The sequence below is a fragment of the Vombatus ursinus genome, unplaced genomic scaffold (assembly GCF_900497805.2).
Source record: "Vombatus ursinus unplaced genomic scaffold, bare-nosed wombat genome assembly UNPS02014832.1, whole genome shotgun sequence".
Taxonomy (NCBI): domain Eukaryota; kingdom Metazoa; phylum Chordata; class Mammalia; order Diprotodontia; family Vombatidae; genus Vombatus; species Vombatus ursinus.
Genome location: NW_020954610.1, coordinates 62,423,676 through 62,432,633, shown reverse-complemented (window position 1 = coordinate 62,432,633; position 8,958 = coordinate 62,423,676).

Sequence of the window (8,958 nt, the reverse complement as noted above, 5' to 3'; positions counted from 1 at the left end):
TTTCTTATAATATTCCATTGCATTTATATACACTAGTTCAGCTATTCTGTAGTCAGCAGGCACTCAGGTGTCAGTACGATGTAGAGGGTACGGAACACTGTTTTTGTAGTCAGAAATATCTAGATTCAAATCCCACTTGTCATCTCCATCAGCTGTGTGATCATGGACAAGCCACTTAAATTTTCTGAGCCTTGGCCCTTATCTACAGTGAAAGTCTCTTCTTCAGGGTTATTATGAGGCTCAAATGAGACAACAGATATATGAAGCTTTAGTAATAACAAATCAATAAAGAGAAGAAATAAAACATCAGAAGTGGGCCCACTTCTTGACAGCTGTTCCTTTTTTCATTGTTAGAAGCTACATTTTTGTTGAATTTTGTAAACAAACTGAGATGTCAGGGCCTAGAAAAATGATGTTTGTGTCTGCCATCTTCATGCTTTCTCTAGCAGCTGTGTGCTATGAGGGAGCAATGTTGCCATTACCAGTCTTGCTATTACCATTATCAATATTCTTTTTGTTTCCCTATTCTGAGCTGGCTTCTGCTTTTCCCAAAGCTAGTTCTTCTGGCCATATGGGACACCCACCCACATCCATTTCAGCCCTCCTTTGTTGGAGAACCCATGGTATGGGTATGACACAAATTACCATCTCAGTCTTTCATAGGTCTCCATGCTAATGAGGTCTCTTGTACTGACAAAAGAAAATCAACTAATTAAACTTCCTTATTTCATAGATAAGGAAATTAAGGCCCGGAGGAGTAAAATGGCTGCCCCAGGACAAATAATGAGTTAAGAGTGGAGCTGAGACTCAAACCCAAGTCTCCTTACCCACAGAAGTATTTGTAGTACATTATGGTGGTCTCTTTTGATTTCTCCATCAAAGGAATGGTTGTGTTTATAGTCAGAGGTTGGGGGTGTGATGGGGCTCTCTCTGAATTGGACTTTTAGTAATCATAGTATCTATGGTTGGGACTAAGAATTTCATCCTTTGTGGAATGGAAACTGAAGAACTTGTTAGCTGGTGGAGCTTGCCCATTAGAATCTGATGACCATTTCTGAATTTTATATCTAGGTCTTTTAAGTCCAGGATGGTGTCTGACTAGGTTGTAGAATTGAAATTTGTCAGCAATTTATGATGCTTGGGTTTTTCAACATAGCTCAAGGGATTAGATTTCTGGCTATTTGGCAGCTGTGTAATGGCTCATTAGGAATGCTGTGGCATTTTGCAAAGAATTTGGACTGGATGAATATCACTCTTCTCTTATTATTCAATTGTTTTCAGTTATGTCTTACTCTTTGTGACCCCATTGGGGGTTTTCTTTGCAAAGATGCTGGAGTGGTTTGCCATTTCCTTCTCCAGCTCATTTCTTATATGAGGAAACTGAGGCAAACAGGGTTACGTGACTTGATCAGGGTCACACAGCTGGTAAGTGTCTGAGGCCAGATTTGAACTCAGGAAGATGAGTCTTCTTGACTCCAGGACTCTGTCTATCCACTGCACCACCCAGCTGCCCCCATCCCTCTGCTAAGTTTCTTCTGTTCCTGGTTACCACTCGGATGAACAGGAGAGGAGTCAGGAATAAGGTAGTCTTCTGGCATTAGATTCTTTTTACCTGTTGTGTTTTGCCTAGTACAGTTTCTTAAGAAGTTTCATAAAGGGGTTGTTGTATAGAAAAGAAACATAGTTTTGAGTCACTTGAATCAGTCTCTGTATTAACTAGCAAAGCCAGTCCAGCTTGATCACAGCCACATGCACCAATTGCTATGTATTAAGTTTTCCATATCTACTTAAGCTTTTGTTTCTTTAGTAGAGAGGGGGAACATCAACAATCACACCTAAGACTTGAAGAATAGCAGAAAATGTATACTTGATTGAGTGTGTAATTGATTGAAAACATTTTGTATTTACTTGTCTGTGTACATGTTGTTCCTCAGCTCCCTTCGCCACCAGATATAACCTCCTTGAGGGCAGGGACTGTTCTTATTTTTGTCTTTGTATTCCCAGAGTCTGACAAACAACAATTGTTTAATACTTGTTTGATGAATGAATGAATGAATGAATGCTAACTCTTATAGGTAAGTGTAAGTGCCAGCTGGCATTAGTGTGGATGTTCAGAATGACAACTGATGTTACAAACTTGATAATAAAGAGGTTGATACTATACTGCTAGATCTCTAAGGATCTCTAAGGCCTTGGACCCTAGGTGGAGACAGACCCTTCGCTTTCAACTCGGTAATCTGGTTCTGGGCTTGGATAGTTGGCAGATTGATTTTTGTGAGACAAGGGAGAGACAGTTTATGAGATATTCTTCCAATTATCTTTTTGTTATCACTTAGCTGGTTTTAGCTGAAGATGGAATTTAGTATGCCAGGTGGCCTTGTGACTACCCCACTCTTGAATTTTCAGTCTGCCTGCAGTTCTGAACCTTCCTTTAGCTTATTTCCCCACAACTTTGCTACAGTGTCAATGTCACAGAATGAATTTCCATCTTGACTCATCTGACTCTAGGCAAAAAGTCCTACAAATAATTTAAATTGCGAACCAGACCTTCAGTATGTCAAAGTATCTCAGTGATTCCAGATGAATGCCTTTTTTCTTTCTTTTCCTTAACCCAGTCTGTCTTCCCATACAGTATCTTATTTGATTCTCACATCAGTCCTATGAGGGAGACAAGACAAATATGATCATTATGTCCTACGTTGTATATACAGGAACAGGGTCAAAAACCATAGCTTTGTAGAAGGTCAGAGCTGAAGGGCATGTTAATGGTTATCGAGAGCCTGTTTTTCAAGTACCAGGACTGAGGCCAAAGAAATGAGAACTCTTTACCAAGGTTACATTGCAGAACCAGTAGTCAAACACATCTCTCTAAACTGTACCATACTGCCTTAGTCTAATCACCCATTCAGGTGTGATCAAGGTTAGAGTCTCACTGTCCTGTGGAAAACAAGGTTTCTTCGAAGAGAGTTGTCTGTGCTAGATCTTTAAATTTGGATCTGTAAAAATCAGAATGGTAATAGGATCACAGATCTAGACCAGAAGGGGCACCTAGTCCATTCCCCTAGTTTATGGAAACCAAGGCCCAGAGAAATCAAGTTGAAATGTCTCTATGCGAAATGAATCTCTAATAGAAGGCCGGCCTATTTCTAATTTATTTGAAACCATGAAGAAGGGATTTTTAAAAAAATGATGGGGATGTGCTTGATACTCAATTAGCTAACTCTCACCTGAATGAGTACATAGTAAAGCTGCTCAAGGAGATTAGCTTCAGAACAAAGAATAACCTTTTAATCAGAAATTTCCTGGGAGTGCTCAAAGAAGCTTTTGTTGAAGTTTTGCAGTAGATGGGGCTATCAGCTGTCAGTCATTCATGGGGCACCCCAGGGAATACAATAGGAAGAGCCTGGCCATCTTGACTCTGATCTCCATCGAAGGATTTTCTTTCTGGATAGATAGAAAGTTCTTCTTAGGCATAAAGATGAGTGTGTAGGTTATTCCCAACATCCCCAACCTCACCCCAAGTTCGTTTCACTTGAATGTCTCATACACCCTAAACACTTATCCTGGGAAATTCATTCAATTGCTTTGTTAAAATGAATGATCAGATTCATGCCTGCCTCTTAACTTCATACAGGATGCTTTCTGCAGACTCTGCTTAACTAGAGCTGGCAGCTTATGTTTTCTAAGGGGAAGTGATGTGCCCTTGAAAGTGCCCCCAGAGACTGGGGGAAATCTTTCCATTGCTCATGAACCAAAATTATAGGGACAATAATAATAATTCATATCTACATAGAACTACACTCTACATGTATATTAATATCCACAACTCTATGTTGGAGAGTTAATACAAGCATTATCATCCCCATTTTGTGTGTGAGGAAATAGGTGGAAAAGTTTAAGTCTTAGATCTAATTCTTATATTCACATTAATTCTTATATTCACATAACTAGTAGATGGAGGAACTGACAGTTGAACCCAGGTCTGTTGAATCCAAGTCCAGAGCTCTTTGTACTATGCCGGATTTCTTCTTCATGCATATAATAAGTTCCTAGGTCTCCCGGGCCCAGGGAGTCTAGATTCTGGCTCAGGCAAGAGAAATTCATTTGATCTAGTTTCTCTGTGGTTGGTGGTGGGAGTGAGGGTGGAGAGAAAATTCAGATTTAATGAGGCTTTCTGCATTTTTGTGTTTCTGACTCTTGGCCATGCCTTTTTTCCCTGGGCTTCACCCAGGGAACTCCATAGCCAAACAGTGAGTTCCACTGAAATCTGACAGTATTCAAATTTTTGTTACTCTGAATCTGGAAATAGTTTTGAGTTTTTCTGTCAATCCTCATCTTCCCTGTCATCCTGCCAGCTCCCAGCTGGGTTTAGGAGGTATTTGCTTTGCTGCAAGAAGTTGGCTGCATAATTAGGTGGAGGGTTCAGAAATGAGCTGTAGAGTTCTCTTGGAATATAAATTTCTTACATCACATGAGGGGGAGAGATGTAATTGGAAGAAGACAGCAGGGGAAGTGAGTGCTATCAGTGTAATTAGTGTTTTTTTACCTGTAGGTTTAAATAAGTCAAGTGAATTGATATTCATTTAAAAAGTTGGCTTTGCCTTTTGAATTACGTTGTTGAAGTCTTCACTGAGATGACCTGAGGTCCCTGCAGTCTAAATACCAATTCCCAGTATTAACAGGAGTGCTTCCTGCTATGGTTGCAGAGTTATAGGGGCTCATTCTCATGGCAGAGGAGTAACCTTTTTTTTTTTTCTGAAAACTTGTTTTCTAGGATTCTATTGGTGGATTGGAAGTAGAAAAAAAAGACAGTTTTTAAAAATTTGGTATTTTATTTTAAATTACTTTTGAAACTTAGGAAGATAAAGTGGGTATTTTATAGCACATAAAACTTAACTGTTCAATACTGGGTAAAACTTGAAACTGAACTAAACTTCAGGTGGAAAATGCAGAATGCATTATTGCATGAGGGAACACAAGTTGACTACTGATTTGTATCTGTGCACTGCTTAAAGGGCTTGGTAGTGGGTGAATAATACAAGTCACATTTTGTAACCAAGTTGGAAGGAGAATATGCCTGCAAACTTGAGCAGTGTTTATTGCCTTCACAGAGCTTTAACCTTGAGATTGAAATATACAATGTACCAGTTTATAATGCAGGCCTATAAATTTGCCAATATGTCTGTTGGTAGGACCAGTTTCATTTAAAAAAAAAAAAAAAAGCATTACGTGTAGGTCATTGTTTGGCCTGTAATTTTAATCCAGCTCCTATCCCACAAAAAACCTGGAAACAAGAAGGCTGCAGGGCCTCTGGGACTCTATGAGACCAATTCAGAAGTTTGTAAAATCACACCCTTAACACAATCTCTAGTCCCTCCATCTCTCCCTTTTTTCCTAGTACTAGCCACTCTTTCCTCCCTTCAGAGTCTTAACTCTATAGCTAACTAGGTCAATTATATTTTTTCTTTTTTTTTTCTTTTGGCTAAGCAATGGGGTTAAGTGACTTGCCCAGGGTCACACAGTTAGTAAGTGTTACGTGTCTGAAGCCAGATTTGAACTCAGGTCCTCCTGACTCCAGGGCTGGTGCTCTATCCACTGCTGCCCCAAACCTACTCTTTAGCCAGGCATTTTAAGTCCCTCTGCAATCTGACTCCAACCCAACTTTCTAAGCTTATTTCAGATTTACTTCCCTTTATGTATTCTGTGTTCTAGCCAAATTAGTTTACTCAATTCAAATTTGTGTTTGCCTATGCTATTTTCAGTGCCTAGAATATACTCCGTCCTCAACGTCACCTCTGTTAATCTTTCTCTTGTAAGACTCAGTCCAAGCCCATATCCTTTATGAAGCCTTCTTCAATTATACCCTCTTCTTTTTTGTTTTTAAACTTAATTAAGTTTCTTCCAATTCTAAAACCTTTAATCCTAGGTCATGATATAGCTACCAAGTTTGTAACACATTTTTCAAAAGATCATTTGGTATGGGGGTAAGGTAGGGGGTAAGGAAGATCAGCAGCAAAGGCCCTTGTACCAACCAGATTTGGGTACTGCTTTAATGTTAACTGGAAAGTCACTGAAATTCCATTCTCATAGAAATGTAAACACTAACTCCAGTTACCAAGAGGAAAGCTTGTTGGGAAAGGTGGGGAGGGAGGGAGGATGGATGGATATGGGTTCACACAATTGTGTCTGAGGCTGGGTATGAACTCGAATCTTCCTAATTTGGGTACTGTCTTTCCCCCACGCACTCCATAAAGCATCTATGTGGGCCAGTACATGGAGATTAGACTTGGAGTTAGGAAGACCTAAATTGGAATCCTTCAGACACTAAGTAGCTTTGTAAGCTTGAGTAAATCATTTAATTTCTTTCAGCTTCCTCATCTTCCTCCCAATCCCCTATTCCTTTATAACCTCAATCCCAACCCTCCCTAGTTCCTATTCTCCTCTATTTTACCCTTCTATCATGCCCTCTGGATCCATTGTTTGTTAACAAACTACTCCTTATTCTAGATTTCCTTCTTTCACATTCCTTCATTCTTTATTTGCTCAATAAAACCTAGCTTTCTCCTAAAGACACAATAGCTGTTGGCATCCTCTCTAAAACTCTATTCCTTTTCTTATACCCATTGATACACAGGACCAGACAGAACTCATCATACTGCTTGTTCCTGACGTCTATTTTTAGACTCTACCACTGCCAGTATCACCCAGTACCCCCTGCTGTTTGTTTCGAATTGACCCTATCCTACCTAGGTTTGGTTACTGTCATCTATGACCCTCTGGTTCACTCTCCCTCCTCCTTTTAATAGGTTCAGTACCTGGTTCATGCTCTTCTAACCCATGCTGTCTTCGAATGCCTTGACCTTAGATTAGATTAGAGTTCCTCAGTTTCTTCTGTGACCACAACCTTTGCCTCCTGTCAACCTCAGCTACTCACAGATGTGACTCAATCTTAGATCTGATACTGCCTTACGCAGCTTTATTTGCTCCAGGTGGCAGAATTCCCAGTTATGATTGCTCAGAATGCTCAGGTCTCTCAATTTCTCCAGTAGGAAAGTGGGCTTAATAGGTTGGTGGATAAATGAATGAACAATGATTATCCTGTCACAGTAAACAGTCAGAGGGTTTGTAGAAAATGCAGCAATTCAGAGCTTGAAATGGATATCTTAAAAAAATTCTTTCTGTTGAAAACAGAGGCCCAGTTTTTGGTAAGAAGAAAGTAAGGCCAGCATTTTATTCCTAGCATTACTGGGCCCCAGCCTAGTCTCTGCTTTTTAGGGCTACAGTTTTGAGAGTATCCCTTAAGATGTAGGCAGGTAAATGTGGGGTTTTTAAAGCTGGATTCTTCTGGGCTTTAGCAGTCAACTACAAGTTCCTTTGGATGCCTTATATTAGGGGAACCTGGAATAGCTATCTTGTGGGCAGTACAGTGGGTAGAGGGGTGGACCTAGAATTAGGAAGATTCGAGTTCATACCCAGCCTCAGACACAATTGTGTGAACCCATATCCATCCATCCTCCCTCCCTCCCCACCTTTCCCAACAAACTTTCCTCTTGGTAACTGGAGTTAGTGTTTACATTTCTATGAGAATGGAATTTCAGTGACTTTCCAGTTAACATTAAAACAGTAACCATTGCTCTTCACAAGGGTCTTTTTTTCATCTCTGCCTCTCCAGCTACATCTCTGGTTCCTCCACCCTCTTTTGCTTCAGCCAACCCTGGTTATTATTCTCATGCCTGCCTTTCCTCATTTCTGATTCTTGTTTCTAGAAGAAGCTAGATGACATAGAGGATAGAGTGCTGGACCTGAAGTCAGGAAGACCTGAGCTCAGATCCTTCCTCAGATAACGGCTCTGTGACCCTGAGCTGTTTATTGAACCCTCTCAGCTTCAGTTTCCTCATCTATAAAATGAGCATAATAATAGCACCCATTTCACAAGGTCATTGTGAGGTTCAAATGAAATAATATATCAAGACCTTTAAAAGAACACTCACTGATTTTTCTGACAGTCCACTCACCTTGTGCAACTGCATGTAAGGAATTTTAAAAGCAAATTGTGATCAAACCTGAGGAAGAATTGACGAGGTTGGATTTGGAGTTGGGAGAACTTTTGTTTTGTTTTGTTTAAGCAGATGGGGTTAAGTGACTTGCCCAGGGTCACACAGCTACTAAGTGTCTGAGGTCAGATTTGAACTCAGATCCTCCTGACTTCAGGGCTGGTGCTCTATCTACTGCGCCACCTAGCTGCCCCATGGAGTTGGGAGAACTTGAGCTCAAGTGCCAGGATGGTCACTTATTCTTTGTGTGACCTTGAGCAAGTCCCTTAAATTACTTGGACCTCAGTTTAGTTTTCTTATCTGAAAAAAATGTGGGCATTGACATTAACCCAGATGACTTCTGTGGTCCCTTGTAGCTCTAGTTCAATGATTCTATGTCGCCAGTTGCTTCCAAGCTCCTGTATAGTTCATTTAAGAATCAAGTAGTTGATCCTTTAATCTTTTACTATCTTTTAGTGAAATCTTCCTGACCTAAAGAAAGGTGACTTCTATAAAATGAATATATCAGTGATTATTTTGCCCTATAAACGTAATCAATCTCCAACGCTAAATAGATAGGTAGATAAAGGAGAAAATGGGGGGGTGTCATTTGTCTTTCTGTGCAGCTTTCTCTCTCCCTCTCCCCTATATGTATATGTGCATAAAATTTTTTTCCCCAAAAAGATAGGAATGAAGAGAGGAAGGTTGGGGGAAAGAGTAAGATATATATAGAGAGACACACACAGAAGGATGTGTGAGAGAGTGAGTGTAGGGGGGCGGGGTGTGTATGCTGCCTGCGCCCTGGGAATGTGTGAGAAGGGGCTGGTGCTGTATGGAACGCTGCAGGCAGGAAGCCGCTGGAGAGGAGGAGGAGGAGGAGCAGCAGCAGCAGCAGCAGCAGCAGCAGCAGCAGCAGCAGCAGCAG